This window comes from Pteronotus mesoamericanus, unplaced genomic scaffold (genome assembly GCF_021234165.1).
Source record: "Pteronotus mesoamericanus isolate MK-2021 breed Mesoamerican mustached bat unplaced genomic scaffold, CSHL_Meso_final contig_94, whole genome shotgun sequence".
NCBI lineage: Eukaryota > Metazoa > Chordata > Mammalia > Chiroptera > Mormoopidae > Pteronotus > Pteronotus mesoamericanus.
Window position 1 is genome coordinate 9479000 of NW_026555285.1, and position 17807 is coordinate 9496806.

Genomic DNA, 17807 nt, shown 5'->3' on the forward strand with positions numbered 1-17807 from the left:
TGCTACCAATTTTTGAATATTAATTTTATATCCAGCTACTTTGCTGAATTCATTTATTAGATCTAGTAGTTTTTTGGTGGAGTCATTAAGGTTTTCCATGTACAATATCATGTCATCTATGAATAATGACCATTTTACTTTCTCCTTTCCAATTTGGATGCCTTTTATTTTTTCTTCTTGTCTGATTGCTGTGTCTGGGACTTCTAGTATTATGTTGAATAAGAGAAAACATCCCTCTCTTGTTCCTGATCTTGAGGAAAACACTTTTAGTTTTTGCCCATTGAGTATGATGTTGGCAGTAGGTTTTTCATATATGGTTTTTATTATGTTTAGGTATGATCCCTCTATTCTCAGTTGCTGACAGTTTTTATCATAAATGGATGCTGGATTTTATAGAATAATTTTTCTGCATCTAGTATTTATATGATTATGTGATTTTTATCTTTCATTTTGTTTATGTGATGTATGACATTTATTGATTTGTAAATATTATATCCACTTTGATTCCCCAGAATAAATCCCACTTGATCATGGTGTATGAGCTTTTTAATCTATTGCTGGATTTGGTTTGCTAATATCTTGTAGAGGATTTTAGCATTTATGTTTATCATGGATATTGACCTATCATTTTTTTTCGTTTGTGTGTCTTTATCTGGTTTTGAAATTAGGATCATGCTGACCTCATAAAAAGAGCTTGACAGAGTTCCCTTCTCTTGAACTTTTTCAAATAGTTTGAGAAGGATAGATATTAATTTTTCTTTAAATGTTTGGTAAAAACCAGCTGTGAAGTTATCCTGTCCAGGACTTTTGTTTGCTGGGAGTTTTTGACTACTGCCTTGGTTTCATTAGTTGTAATGTTCTAGGCAGTTCTTCTTATTTTTCCTGGTTCAGTTTTGGAAGATTTGATTTTCCTAGGAATTTATCCATTTCTCCCAGCTTGTTCAGTTTGTTGGCATGTAGTTGTTCATAGTATTGTCTTATAATACTTTGTATTTCTGTGGTGTCAGTTTTTATTTCTCCCCTTTTGCTGTTTAAGGCTTGTCAATATTGTTATCTTTTCAGAGAACAAGACTTTAGTTTCACTGATCCTTGTATTATTTTTTTTTAGTCTCTATGTCATTTATTCATGCTGTGGTCTTTATTATTTCCTTCCTTCTACTTACTCTGTGCTTTGTTTGTTGTTCTTTTTCTAGTTCTTTTAGGTATAGGGTTAGATTGTTTATTTGAGTTTTTCTTGCTTCTTTAGGTAGTCCTGTAATGCTATGAACTTCTCTCAGGACTGCTGTCACTGTGTCCCATAGATTTTGGGTTGTCATGAGTTGTTTTTGTTTGTTTGTTCATTTACAGGTAAATTTTTATTTCTTCTTTGATATCACTGTTACCCCACTCATTATCTAATTACATGTTATTTAGCCTCTATGTGTTTGAATATTTTTCAGTTTTTTTAATGTAACTGATACCTAGTTTCATATCATTGTGGTCAGAGAAGAGGCTTAATATGATTTAAATCTTTAATTTGTTCAGACTTAGTTTGTGTCCTAACATGTCTTCTTTGAGAATATTCCATATGCACTTAAGAAGAATGTATATTCTCCTGCTTTAGGATGAAATATTCTGTAAGTATCAATTAAATCCATGTAGTCTAGTGTGTCATTTAAGGTTACTGTGTCCTTATTGATTTTCTGTCTGGAAGATCTATCCATTGATGAAAATGGGCTGTTAAAATCCCCTACTATGACTGTATTGCTGTCGATCTCGCTGTTTAAGTCCACCAACATTTTCTTTATTTAGGTGCTCCTATATTGGGTACTCCTATATTATATCCTCTTGTTGGATTGATCACTTTAGCATTATGTAGTGACCCTCTCTGTCTGTTGTTATGCCCTTTGTTTTGAAGTCTATTTTGTTAGATGTAATTGTTGCTTCTCCAGGTTGTTTGTTTGTTTGTTTGTTTCCATTGCATGGAATCTTTTCATCCCTTCCCTTTCAGCTTGTGTGAAGCTTTTGTTCTGAGGTATGTTTATCGCAGACAGCATATATATGTGCCATGTTTTTTTATCCATGCAACTACTATATGTCCTTGGATTGGAGCATTTAATCCATTCACATTTAAGATTATTATTGATATGTACTTATTTATTGCCATTTTTCCTTTATACCTATGTTTCTTTCTCCATTTTTTCTCCTATAAAGCAGTCTTTTTAACATTTCTTGCAATGTTGGTTGGTGGTAGAAGTATTTTAGCCTTTTTTGTTGCTGTTGTTCTGGGAAGCTGCTTATTCACCTTCAATTTTGAACAATAGCCTCTCTATGTAGAGTAGTCTTAGTTGCATGTCCTTGTTTTTCATTACTTTGAATACTTGATGTCAATCCCTTCTGGCCTGAAGTGTTTCTGTTGAGAAATCAGCTCACAGCCTTATGGGAACTCTGTTGAAGGTAACTATCTCTCTTACTGCCTTTAAAACTCTCTTTTTGTCTTTAACCTTTGCCATTTTAATTATGATATGTTGTGGAGTGGTCCTCTTTGGGTTCATCTTGATTGGGACTCTCTGTGCTTCCTGAAGTTGTGACTTTTCCCTTCACCAAGTTAGGGAAGTTTTCAGTCATTATTTCTTCCAAAAGTTTTCTATCCTTGATCACTCTCTTCTTCTTCTGGTGCTGCTGTGATGTGGAGATTGTTACACTTGATGTTGTCCCAGAGGCCCCTTAGACTTTCCTTATTTTTTTCAATTCTCTTTTCTTTTTGATGCTCTGCTTGGTTGCTTTCTGTTATCTTACCCTCTGAATTGTTGATTCAGTCTCCTGTTTTATCTAATGTGTTGTTGATTCTGTCTAGTGTGTTCTTCATTTCAGATTTGTATTCTTCATTTCTGACTGGTTCTTTTTCATGGTTTCTGTGTCATTTTTAATGCCTACTATCTCTTTTTGTAAGTTATCGCTGATATCATCTATTCTTCCCCAAAGCCCTTTAGCATCCTTATAACCATTGTTTTAAACTCTGTGTCTAGTATTTAGGTTGCTACCAGTTTATTTAATCTTTTTTCTAGGGACTTATCTTTCCTTTCATTTTGAGCCTATTTCTTTGTTTTCTCATTTTGTCTCTGTGCATTGGGTAGATCTTCTATGACTTCCAAACTTGTTATGAAGGCTTTTGATGCAGGTGCCTTGTTGGGCTCACTGGTACAATCTTCCAGACTACCTGAGCACAGCGCTCCAGGAATGTTTCTTGTGGATTATGTGCACCCTCTATTATAGTTGAGTCTTGAATGATTTTGGCCCTTTCATGGGTAGAGTTAACATTTCTGGCTGGCTGACTATAAGGGTAAACCTTGATCACCGCATATGAGATGCTGTGCAGGGGCTACCTCCCAAGGCAGGATTGTTCCCAGCAGGGTCTGGTGCCTACTGGAATCACCCTTTGGGCATGATGCTTGTGTGGCTAGTTGGGTCGAGGTCTTGTGTGGTCTGAAGGCCACCACTAGTTATGTTGGTTCTGGGTCCACTTGAGTAGTGTTCAGGTACAAGTCACTGTCAGATGTTGTGTATAACTGACCTGGGCTAGTTTTAGTAGCTACCATGCTGTTCACTGTTTGTGTCTGTGTCTGCTGGAGCTGTGTGTGTATGGGAGGGTCCAGTCTGTGTCAAAAGTTTGACCTCTTCCAGCTTAGAACAGATCTGTAAAAGGCTTGAGACTCCCCAAGGTGACTCCACCTGTTAGCTACTTTGTCTCCTTTTGAGGCTGCCTGGTATTTCTACAGAGCCTTCCAAAGAGAGACTGTAGGATGTTGAGACAGGGCTGCTAGGTTTCCCTGCTTGGGCAGGGCTGATCCAAATAGTCTCCCATTGGGAGTCATGCCCCCAGCCTGTAGGAGGAGGGTGGGCACTTCTTCTTTACAGGGTAGTGTGAGCTGAATTCACTGGAGAGCTTGGTTTTGCCTCCCCGCAATGTAGGCACATAACCCAGAACTCACCCATCTGACTCCCAGACAGAAGCCTCCCCAGGAAAGTCCAGACAGTCTGGAAATCCCAGCTATGTGAGGCTTCTTGGTCCCCTTGTACTATTGAACCAAGCACGACATGGTCAAAGGTCATCCCTGCATGGCATTTTGATTTCTCCATGTGGCTGGTCTCAGTAGGTCAAGGCCAAAAGTTCCAGTTTTGTGTGGGCTCCACACACAACAGGATGGGGCTGAAAGTACAGCCCTGCACAGCTCTCCTGTGCCCCCAAATTCATCAGGATGAGGCAGGCTGAGTGGCACACAGGTAAGGGGAGGGGCATCAGCTGTGTGCTGGACTGAGGGAGACAGTTCTCTTTGCCCTAACCCACCATTTAGTTGCTGTCTGGGTTTCTACCAAAAACCTCACTGGTAAATTGAGGACCCCTTAAAGTCATTGATGAGTGTACCCAGCAGACCTCTTTGCAGAACCCAAGTATGGCAGTGTGGTCTTGCCAGCAGTCAGAGTCCAGACAGTGAACTCTCTAGATAGGTGCTGTAGCAATAGGAGAATTTGTCTCTGGGAGGATGCAGTCCAAGTCTCCCAGGCAGATTGTATCCCTACCGATTTTCACCAGCCAATGCTACATGGGCTTTTCTTCTCAGTGGGGATTCCCTTTTCTTTTTGCTCTGGGTTCAGGATCCCTGCATGGGGTTGAGACCCCATAGTTTTAAGGGGAGAAAGTCCTGCACCTGAACAGATACAGGGGCTATCCCTTTTGGCATCTCTGCCCTTCTTACCAATCTCTATTTGGCTTATTCTGTAATCCTTGGTTATAATATTTCAGATTGACTAGGTTTATGTTGGTTTTTTGGGCTATAGTTCTGTAATTTAACTGTAATTCTGGTTTGGGGCTTCCACCCACTGCACGGACATTTTATAATTCCCCATTGCCCTCCTGTTGATTAGCATGTAATAATACTACTAAAACAATAATACCACAGAGGTATTATGCTCCCTGATATCAATCTCTACTACAAAGCTACAATAATCAAAAGAGTATGATACTAGCATAAAAACAGATATTGGAATCAATGGAATAGAGAGCCCAGAAATAAATCTTCACTTATATGGTCAGTTAATCCAAGACAAAGGAGACAAGGATATATTTTGGGGTAAAGACAGTCTCTTCAATAAGTTGTGTTGGCAAAACTGGACAAATACATGCAAAAAAAAAAAAAAGACAATTTGGACCATTTTGTTACACCATGTACAAAAACAAACTCAAAATGTATTAAAGACTTAAATATTAGGCCCCAAACCATAAAATCTCCTAGAAAAAACATAGGCGGTAAACTCTTTGACATTGCTCTTATCAATATCTTTTTTAATATATGTCCTCAATCAAGAGCAACAAAAACAAAAAATAAAAGAGTAGGACTACATCGAACTAAAAATATTTTTGCACAGCAAATGAAACCATCAACAAAACAAAAGACAGTCCACTTAAGGGAGCAGATGTTCACCAATGATACATCCAATAAGTGGTTAATATCCAAAATATATAAGGAACTCATACTTTACACCAAAAAACCAAACAATCTGATTTAAAAATAGGCAGAGGGTCTGAATAGATATTTTTCCTAAGAGGACGTACAAATGGTCAATAGATACACAAAAAGATGCTCCACATCACTAATCATCAGAGAAATGAATATTAAAACCACAATGAGATATCACTTTACACCTGTCAGAATGGTTACCAATAAATCAACAAATAACAAATGCTGGCAAGAATGTGGACAAAGCGGAAGCCCGTTGGTGGGATTGTAAATTAGTGCAGCCACTATGGAAAACGGTATGATGATTTCTCACGGAATTAAAAATAGGGCTGCCATATGATCTAGGAATACTACTTTTGGGTATTAATATTAAGAAAAAAACATTAATTCAAAAAGATTTATGTACCCCCATATTCATTGCATCATTACTAGTAATAGCTACAATATGGAAGCATGCATGCAATGGAATGTTATTCAGCAATTAAAAAAAAGAATAAAATCTTGACATTTTTGACATCTATGGACCTAGAAGACATTATGCTATGTGAAATTGTTGCCAGTGGAAATAGAGTTCTTCCATGGAGTCAAGAGAAAAGCATTTCATGGACCTACACTTAGGAGGCTAAGGTATAGTGGTAAGATTTATTAGAGCAATAACAAAGGACTGTCCCCAGGTGCCCAATGTCTCATCCATCATGACCAGTAGGCTGAGCTCCAGCCTACTGTGGAAGTTCAGCCTCTGATGCCTCAGGCCTGCACTTGTCCTCACCAAACCCAGGAGAAGGACCAGGACCCAAAGATACATATCTTCTGTCTCATTTTTCCATCTGCACATCTGCTGCCAAAGCTATGGTTGGCCTATGCCTTGGGCCTGCACAACTGCCAGGCCCATATGGCTATTATGGAGAAAGAGCATGCCAAGAAACAGATGAACAAATGGGTGAATGAACAAACACATGTTACTCAGATGGACCTTTGTTAAGCTTTGATTATATTACCTCAGGCTTAGGAGAGAATAGGCTTTCTTTCAAACTAATCAATCTCTTTCCTAATGCTATGGAGGTTTGTACTGGGCCCTCCCCCTAATCAATCCCTTTTCTGCATCTTCCAGGATTTTGAGTCCCTTATCCAATCAGACTCTTCCCAGACTTTCCCAGACCAGACCCTGCCCCTTTATGTCATCATTTTGTCTCCCACTGCACAAGCCTCAAAGTTTTGTCTCATCATCTGGTTTTTACTGCACACGCACTTACCTCCTCCTGTGTCGTTTTCGCTTCTATTGGGCATGTGCCCAGTGGAGGAATTTCCCTTTTAGTATTTATCCCTCTCCCTATAGTCTGGGAGAATGGACTGGTAGTGTCTGGGGGAGATTGGAAAGCTGGTCCTTCCACCCTAAAGAGGGATGGGGTGGGGATGGAGGGATAATTCTCTTAGTGAGATTCAGCTATTCCTTGGGGTGTCTGAAGCTGTAACTTCCAGATTTAAGCTTAAGTGTAACTTCAAGACCCAATCAGGTCCAACCAATCTAGCTCTCTTCACTTTTGTAAACTCCTAGCTACCAAATTAGACAGAAAATGACAAATACTACATGAACTCACTTATATGGAGAATCTAAATTAATTAATTAGCTATTCTAAATGAATAGCAAAGCAAAAAAAAAAAAAAGAATTCCTCTAAATATGTAATTCCTCTAAATTTTTTCTAAGTATGTACATTCCTCATAGTATGTACATTCCTTTATAGCTGATAAAACATTTCTAAAAACAATATATAGTATCCACTTTGCCTTGAATGTAAGTACAAGAAAATTAAGTTAATTTCTTTGGAATAGCATGCTGGGGACACATTTTATGAGCAATACCTTTATATTTTTCTCAGGATAAGATATTGGACCCCAATATATCCAATTTTTATTTTTAGTTATATGAAGGATAAGAAATATACTATAGGTAGTTTTAACAAAGTTCCAGCATGTTCCAGAGCACCTTAATATAGCTTTGTCTTGTTCAGCTTATCCCAGTATCATTCATACCTACATATTTTTGAAACACCCATGATTATGCATTGAATTTTAAAATAATACCAAAAGTCACCTCACCTATATAAAAATCTGTGTTTCAGAAAGGGGTGCTCACAAAAGTTGGGCTACACACCAACATTCCAGCATTTTCTATGCCTGAATTATTTTTGCAGTGCTTTTAAATGTAATCTACTTACCGACTCCTGAAAACCCAGCTCATTAATCATAAAATCTACTCAAAACTTAGCCACTTGCTCAGGTCTTGTACCAACTTCACATTAAACAGTGTCATATATTTGAGATGCACATACAGTATATTTTGTGTATTTGTAAAAACCCCAAAGTAGCTGCCTAATATTTTGAATAACTGCTTCTTTCAACTATGTGATATAATTTTCATTATGAGAAGCCATATTATTTTTTACTTAAAGTTTTTTTAAATTTAAATTTTTGAGATTATTGTACATTCACATGAAGTTGTAAATAATAATCGAGAGAGATCTTATAAACTCTTCACCCAGGATCCCTCAATGGTAACATATTCCTTAATTATAGTACAGTATCACAATATATTTAATCCCATGAAATTAGAACATCAGTACAATCAAAATACAAAACAGTTATTGCAAATATCTCTTATGGCTATACTTTTATAACCATAGCCTTTTTCTTCTTCTCTAGTTCTTGTTAACCCATAGTTTGTAATCTTAATTATTTTATTTAAAGAATATTATATAAATTGAGTCATATGGTATATAAACCTTTGAGATCATTTTTTTTTCATTCAGGATAATTCTCTTGAGATTTAGCCAAGGTAACTTGTCTGTCACTAATTCTGGGTGTAGACATTCTGAATGGTGCAATAACAGTCCCCTAACCCATCCAAATATGCTCCACATAAAAGCAATGACAACATTAGCAAAAATTCTCAAAATACACATAGAACTTTGGAAAGTAACTAAAAGCTGGTGACATTCCAGGAAGTTTTTATTCAAGGAAAAAAAAACACAGCTGAATCTCTTCCCAGGTCTATGGGAGACTTGAAATTCAACATCTTTGGAACTACCTATAGTAGCTGTTGAAACACAGCAGTTTAGCAGCCTCTGGAAGGGGCATGATAAACTTGGAGCTCCCCAAAATCCCTATCCCCAGAGAATTGTCAGTAGTTGACCTGTCTGATGGCTAACTTAAAATCTGCATTATTGGGACATTTCTTTATCTGACCCATTTCAGAATACATTCTATGTAAAAAGCTTGACATACAGGGCATTTGTCAAAAAAAAAAGAAAAGAAAAGAAAAGAAAAGCACTGGTCAGATGGCTAAGTTGGAGCAGTCTCATACACCAAAAAGATTGCAGGTTCAATATCCGGTTGGTGCACATATGGGAGGCAACCAAGCAAAGTTTCTCTCTCACATTGATGTCTCTCTCTCTCTCTCTCTTTCTCAAATTAATAAACATATCCTCAGGTGAGAATAAAAAAAAAGAATGAAAGAAAAAATCAATGGCACAACAAAAGCAAAAAATAGAGTCTTCCGGTCAAGATGAAGGCATAGATAACCATGCTTCACTTCCTCATACAACTACAGCAAACATTACAACTAGACTATAAAATAAAGATCAGAAAATTTAGCTGTAAGGAAATCCAACAACCAAGGAGTTAAAGAAGCCACATTCATCTAGATAGGTAGGAGGTGCAAAGAGGCAGAGAGGCACAGAGAGATGGAGAGACATGGAAAAAAAGCACAGAGATAAGGAGTGGCACAGGGAGGCAGCCAAATAGATGGTACCACATTCACATGTGGTGGATAAAAATTGAGAGGGATACCTCAAAAGCAAGCAATCCCAGCCCCAACCACATTGTCAAGCCCAGGGTTCCAGTGACAGGAAGGTAAGTCCCTATAACTTCTGGCTGTAAACACCAGGGGGAGTTGGGGTGGCACAGAAATGTCAGGATTCTTAGGAAACTCTTCTTTTTTTAAAAAATATTTTGTTATTTTTAGAGATAGGGGAAAAGAGGGAGAAAGAGAAGGAAGAAACATCAATGTGCAAGAGATACATCGATCAGTTGCTTCTCATATGCCCCCAACTGGGGCCCTGGGCCCACAACCCAGGCATGTGCTCTGACTGGGAATTGAACCAGTGGCCTTTGGTTTACAGGCCGGTGCTTAATCCACTGAGACACACCAGCCAGGGCAGAAAACTTCTCTTAAAGTGCCCACAAAGTTCTCAAGACTTATGCAGATACAGCGCCTCTGGGACTGAGCACCAGGGCAACAGCAGGGAATGCACAAGTGAAGTGTCCAGCAAGAAGGTGAGTGCCAGGAGACAGCTTCCTCCAGACAAATCTCCAGAGGCCAGGCAGTGGCACTGTCCCCTCTCCAAGCCCTCCCCCACACAAAGCCACAAAGTGATGAAGTGTGTTGCCCCACTGTGGTCATTACCTGTGGGTCCACCCCACACAGTTTACAGGTCCCTTTTCTACAATAGGTCATGCAACTAAGACGGAGTCAAAGCAGCTCTACTAATACAGAAACAAACACAGGGAGGCTGCCAAATTGAGGAGACAAAGAAATATGATCCAAATGAAAGAACAGAACAAAACTCCAGAAAAAAGAGCTAAACGAAACAGATAAGCAACCTATCAGGTGCAGAATTTAAAACACTGGTTGTTAGGATGCTCAAAGAAATCACTGGGTACTTCAACAGCATAAAAAAAGGCCCAGGCAGAAATGAAGTTTACATTAAGCAAAATAAAGAAAAATCTACAGGGAACCAACTGTAAATGGGATGAAGACAAGAATCAAATAAATGATTTGGAACATAATGAAGAAAAAAGCATTCAATCAGAACAACAGGAAGAAAAAAAGACTTTGAAAAAAAAAAGAGGGTAGATTAAGGAGCCTCTGGGACATCTCCAAACGTACAAACATCTGAATCATAGGGGTGCCAGAAGAAGAGCAAGAGCAAGATAATGAAACTTATTTGAAAAAGAAATAATGAAAGAAAACTTCCCTAATTTGGTGAAGGAAATAGACATACAAGTCCAGGAATCACACAGAGTCCCAAACAAGATGGACACAAAGAGGACTACACCAACACACATCATAATTAAAATGCCAAAGGTTTAAGATAAAGAGACAATCTTAAAAACAGTAAGAGAAAGGCAGATAGTTATCTACAAAGGAGCTCCCATAAGAGTGTCAGTTGATTTCTCAAAAGAAACTGCAGGCTAGAAGGGACTGGTGAGAACTATTCAAAGCAATGAAAAGCATGGACCTACAACCTAAATTACTCTATCCAACAAAGCTATCATTTAAAATGGAAGGGCAGATAAAATACTTCACAGGCAAGGTAAAACTAAAGGAGTTCATCATCAGCAATCCAGTATTATATGAAATGTTAAAGGGAGCTATATAAGAAAAAGAAGATTGGAACTAGGAATATTAAAATGGCAACAAATTCACAACTATCACCAGCTGAATCAAAACACAAACTAAGCAAACAAACAAAACAGAAACAGAATCATAGATATGGAGATGATTTGGAGGGTTATAAGTTGGGAGGGGCAAGAAGGAGAATGGGGGAAAGGTGCAGGGAGTAAGAAGTACAAATTGGTAGGTACAAAGTAGATGGGGATATTAAAAACAGTATAGAAAATGTAGTATTCAAAGAATACTCCATGAATTATATGCATGACCCATGGATGTGAACTAAGGGGAGGATTGCTAGAGGAAATGGGGGTACCCACCAGAGAGGGGCAAAGTGGGAAAATTGGGACAACTATAATAACATAATCAATAAAATGTATTTAAAAATAAAAATAAATGAAAAAATAGGTAAGTTGAACTGAATCAAAATTTTACTTTTTGCAATAGCAAGGATTGACCTGGAGAACATCATGCTAGTGAAATAAACCAGTCAGAGAAAGAAAAGTGCCATATGATTTCATTTATATGTGGAATCTAATGAACAAACTGGACTAACAAGCAACATAGAGACAGACTCATAGAGAGCAGGATGACAGCTATTGGGGTGAGGTTTGGGGGTGGAGAGATTGAGCAAAAAGGAAAAATGACTCATGGACATGGACAACAGTGTGGTGATTGCAGGGGGTGAGAGTATAAGGAGATTAATGGTAATTAAAAAAATACAATAAAATTTTTTTAAAAATTAAGTTTTTGTGCTTCCTATGATACCAATAAAAGGAAAAGAGAACCCATGCAGACTGAAAAAATATGGGAAAATGATATATCTGATAAGGGGCTTGTGTATAAAATATGTAAAAACTCACATAATCCATAACAAAAAATTTTAAAAAACCAGTTAACAATAGAGAAAGGATTTGTACAGAAATTTTCCCAATAGAGTACATACAAACGGTCATCAAACACATGAAAAGACAGTCAACATCAGTAGTCTTTAGGGAAATACATATCAAAACCACAATAAGTCTACAGCCATACCACCCTGAACGCACCCAATCTCATCTAAACCACAATAAACCCTGGCTGGTGTGGCTCAGTGGGTTGAGCACCAGCCTGTGAAAACAAAAGGTCATCAGTTCAATTCCCAGTTGGTACATGTACCCGGGTTGCAGGTCAGGTGCCCAGCTGGGGACATGTGAGGGGCAGCCAATTGATGTTTCTGTCATGCATCAATGTTTCTTTTCCTCTCTCCCTCCATTCCCTTCTCTCTAAAAAAGTTTTGAAAAAATTTTTAAAATGCAGTAAGATACTACTTCACATCCACTTGGATTACTATATTCAAAAACAAAACAGAATAAAACAAACAAACAAAAAAAAAACCTCTGGAAAATAACAAGTATTGGCAAGGATAAAGTAAACAAACCTTCATAGCGTGCTGGTGGGAATGTAAAATGGTGCAGTTGCTTTGGAAAAACAGTTTTCAGTTCTTCAAAATATTAACCAGAGTTACCATATGACCCAACAATTCCACTCTAAGGTATGTACCCAAGAGAATTTAAAACATACATCCAGGGTAAAACAACAACAACAACAACAACAACAACAACAACAAAACTTGTACACAAATGTTCACAGCTAACAAAATAGGTAAGTTGAACTTAAAATTAAACTTCTGTGTTTCATATGCTATCAATAAAAGGAAAAGACAACCCACACAAAGGGGAAAAATATTGGCAAATGATAATCTGATAAGGGACTTGTGTCTAGAATATGTAAAAACTCATATGACAACAATAAAGTATTCATAACTAACTAAAAGTAGGAAAATAACCCAAATGTCCATCAACTGATAAGGGATGAAAAAAAATGTCAACATCAGTGCAATGGAATATTTGTCCATTGCGAAAAAACAGGAGTAGAGGATTGACCACGTGGACTTCTGGTCAGGAAGGCTCACCTCCTTGCACAACCACATCAGAATTACAACTAAACTACAGAACAACCATTATTCAGAACTGCCAGAAATTGAACTGAATAGAAGTTCTATAACTATAGAATTAAAAAAGAAACCACATCAAGACTGGGAGGAGGGGCAGAGAGGTAGAATGGGCTGGTCACACACCCATGTGTGGAAGATAAAAATAGGGAGGGATATCTTGGGAGCGAGGGGTCCCAGACCCACACCAGGCCCCCCAGCCCAGTGTTCCAGTGCTAGGAAGATAAGTCTCCATAACTTATGCTGTAAAAATCAGTGATTGAGGCTGTGGAAGACAAAATTTCAGAGTCTCAGGGAAGGGCCCATGCACAGATTTACTCATACTCACTCCCTCTGAGTCCCAGTGTCAGGACATCAGCTTGAAAGGTACTATGGGGACCTCAGGGGAGCAACTGAAGTGTCTGGCATCAGAGCAAAAGCTGGGGGGCAGCTTTCTTGCAGACAGAAGTGCTAGCAGAGGCCACTGTTCCTTTTTTAAGCCTTACCCCCACAAAGTCAGCAGGGAGGTGCCACATCTGAGACTCCATCAAACAGGTTGTTACATATTAGTCACAGGGACATAAAGTATAGCACAGGGAATATAGTAGCCAAAGAGTATATATGCATGACCCATGGACATGGACAACAGTATGGGGATTGCTTGAGGGAGTGGGGGAGGGGGTCTGGGTGGAGAGGGGTAAAGGGGGAAAATTAGACAACTGTAATAGCATAAACAATAAAATATACTATAATTAAAAAATAGAGTTCTAATACATGCTACAACATGGATGAACCTTGAAAAGAAGCCAGTCACAGAAGAACACATGTTATATGATTCCATTTATGTGAAATATCCAGGATAGGAAAACCCATAGAGATGGAAAGTAAATTAGTGGTTACCAAAGACTGGGGGACTAGGCATATGGAGAGTTAAGAGAAAATGAATAGTGACTGCTAATAGGTATGAGGGGCAATGAAAAAGTTTTGGAGTTAGCAGTGATTGTTGTACAACATCTAAATAGTTTGACATGATACAATATTCATTAAAAAACACAACTCCTATTTTCATATTGAACCCATCCAATTCAAATGAATTCAAGCCAAATTAATGATAATAATAATAATAATAATAATAATAGTGCTTTACTTAGTGGTTCTTTTAAAATTTATTTTTATTAATAAAGACTGTAAGGCTCCATTCTTTACTCCTTCACTTTACTAAAGCTCATATACCATTAAAGTCAAGATTTATGATATATGCATATTCTATACTAGAACGACCATTCTGTGCTTTGTCCAATATCAGGATCCATTTTTTTTATTTCCTGAAAGACCTTTCTTACATGCTGGAATTATTTAATGTATTGATTTTTCTGTCTCCTCCATTAGAATGTGCACCCCATCATAGGAAGGACCATGTCTATCTTTTTCACCAGTTTGCAGCATAGTGCCAGAGATGGAAGTGGTACTCATGAATGAAAAATAAATGAATGCATTTGGTGCTTGTTTGCATTTACATGACTAACACCTGCATTTATGGATGTCATCATTTAGGGAGTTATCTAACTTTGAAGGAGAGCTATTATTGTACCATTTTTTTTCTGGTTGTTATAGTAACCCACTGGTTTCCAAAGCTTATTATTAATTCAGAGTTAATTCTGATGTACTTATTTTCCTGGAATATCACAGTATTTTCAATTATGAAATAATGATGCTATTACAAATCGCATTTCTCACCCAAAAGGGGTATTGAGAGGTTTTCTCTTTAATTTGTATGAAGATGGCAGAGAATTAGAAAGGAACAAATCTGTTCAAACCAGTAAATGGTAGGAAAAACAAAACAAAAGAGTGTGACACACATTTCCATTCCAAATCTTTTCATATTTCCTCCACAAACATCTGTAAATTTGGGTTTTCTATCCAAGTTTTTATGGAAGTTTTGAAAGGTGACTGTTACAAAACAAATTCTAAAGGGCTCTGTTACATCTTAAATATTTTCTCCTTACCTGTTGTTTAAATTTTCATAAATTAGCAAATGATAATAGTCTTACAAAAATTGAGATTTTCACTGAAAAGAATATAAGATGCCTCTCTATCCTTCCTCCCAACCCTCACATTTAAGAGGAAGGAAGTGGGAAAAGTTTTATTAAACTAATTGAATCATCAAATATTCATTATTATCAGTTCAATAAAACAGGTTTATCTGGGACATTCAATCAACCATGAACATAGTTTTTAAAAGGCACAATCTATTTTCTAGTGATGGATACATGTACACTATGCTGTATTTTCTCTTCTGTATGTTTATTCATGTGTATGAGGGAGCATTCAGTTGCAAGCTCTATCTTATAATAAATACTTTACTATACCCTTCCTCTGTGCAGTTCTGAATGTTTTTCTCATACATAGGGTTGTAATACCCACTAGTAATAAGTACCATTATCTTATCTAAAGCAAGTTATATTGCAATTACAAAAAAACCTCCTGGGCTTTGACACTATAAAATGAGTAACTGTTTAAATTTACATTCAGCCATCTTCGATAACATAAAATGGAGACAATGGGGATACTTTTGGGAGGACAAAGGGAAAGATAAGGAGAATATAACATATAGTGTTAACATGGAAGATTTTAGTGTCAGAACCCCTGTGGCATTTTGGTAATACATTTGTAAGAATTTCATTTTAGTCTTCTAGAAATATGTATACCTTTTTAATTCTTTTAAATTAGAAATATGTATACCTTTTTAATTCTTTTAAATAAGTACTGAATCCTACACAACATTAGATTGAATGCCAAACCTTTGAGACAGCTAAATCTAGATATTCAACTATTGATAAATATTGAAAATAGTCCACTAAAATGGAAAGTTTTGCCAGGAGAGGATCAGATGTCCAGCCACACAGATCTTACAGTGAATGCTTAATGGAGTCACAGTCTCCCAGGTGTAATTCTCTACTTCAGAAGTTTGGATATTCATGGCTGATAGGAACAAATCTAGGACTTCCAGTCAAGATGGAGACATAGGTAGATATACTTTGCTTCCTTGCACAACAAAAAGAAGGACAACAACAAATTTAAAAACAAAAAATAAACAGCAATGCCAGAAAATTGAACGTATGGAAATCCAACACCAAGGACTTAAAGAAGAAACATTCATCCAGATTGGTAGGAGGGGCAGAGATGGGCAGCTGGGGCAGAGAGGCCATTTGGCAAGTCAGCAACTGGAGGACTGGGTGGGCAAGGCGGCGGCTGGCAGACTGGATAGTCCCACGTTTGTGTGCAGATAAACTGGAGCAATAGCTGGGGAGCAAGACAGATCTTGCAACCCAGGGTTCCAGTGAGAGAAAGAAAGCCTCAGAACCTCTGGAGGTAAAAACCTGAGGGGGTTGCAGCAGCAGGAGAAACTCCCACCCTCACAGGAGAGTCTGTTGGAGACCCACGGAGTCCTGGAATGTACACAAACCCACCCACCTGGGAGTCAGCACCAGAAGGGCCCAATATACTCATGGGTAGCGGGGTAAGTGACTGAAAGCTGGCTGAGAGCTGAACAAGCAGCATTGTTCCCTATTGGACACCTCCCCGACACACAGTGTCACAACTCAGCAACCTGGGTTGCCATGCCCTGGTGAATACCTAAGGCTCCATTTCCAATGATTTCCAAGGGGCACCGAGACAAAGAAATATGGCCAAAATGAAAGAACAGGTAAAAGCTCCAAAAATAGAACTAAGCGATGGACAGAGAGCCAACTTATCAGATGCAGAGTTAAAAACACTTCACTGAATTGGTATTTTGTGTGGTATACAAGAAATATTCAGGCGAATTAAAAATCAATATATAAAATCTAAGGAGTTTTAGGAGAAAATAGAAAATGATATTTTTCTTACCCTGAAGTAAAATATTCAAACCCAGAAGCTATAAAGTAAAATATTGACAATATGACTATATTAAAAGACCATATAGTAATATACATAAAAAAAATTAAAAGTCAAGTTATAGAATAGGAAAGTATTTGCAACACATTGAAAACACGTTTTTTTCTTTTTAGGGAAAAAAATTCTACAAACATTTAATCAAAGCATGAATGAAGAATACAAAGTCATTTAAAGCTTTTTAAAAATAATAAATAAGCAAAAAATATACAAAAATGGTTTAGTTTCAACAAATAATAAAGTAACAATTAAAATAACACATCATTGTCACAATCAGATGATAAGTATTAAAAATATTGGTTATATCAAGTATTGGTGACTGTGAAAGGAACTGGGTATTCATAGACTCTTTTTCTTCATCTTCTTAAAGCAGTCCCTTTAGCATATCTTGCAATACTGGTTTAGTGGAGGTGTATTCTTTTAGCCTTCTTTTGTCTAGAAAACTTATTTTGCCTTCCATTTTAGTGGAGAGCCTTGCTTAGGTAGAACAGTCTTGTGTCACACTGCGTGGTGGCTATAGGGGCGCGCCACCATGGGGGAGTGCCGCAGAGAGCGTAGCGCTCCCTGAAACCTGAAGGAAACCAGCGAGGGCAAGCTGAGGTGGGAACGGAGCTCTGAAACCTGAAGAGCCCGTCCCAGGTTTGTCACAGATGAGGGGGAATTAAACACAAAACATTGCAAACACTTCTCTGTTTGCTGGGAGAGCAGATGGGGCACTTCTTTCCTACTGGAAAAAGCCCTGGCACATCTCCCTAATGGGGAAGGCCCTGTTGCCCTTTGTTCCAAGGCTTTTAGAAAAACTTCTCACTGGGCTAGGTAACAGGAATGCATACATACACTTGTTACATTAGCATATTAAGTTTCACAAAGAATAAATACCTATAAGAAAACAAGTGACAGGAATTTACTGATTTACATTGGTCTGAGAGGAGACTAGTCTAAACAAAAGAGAAT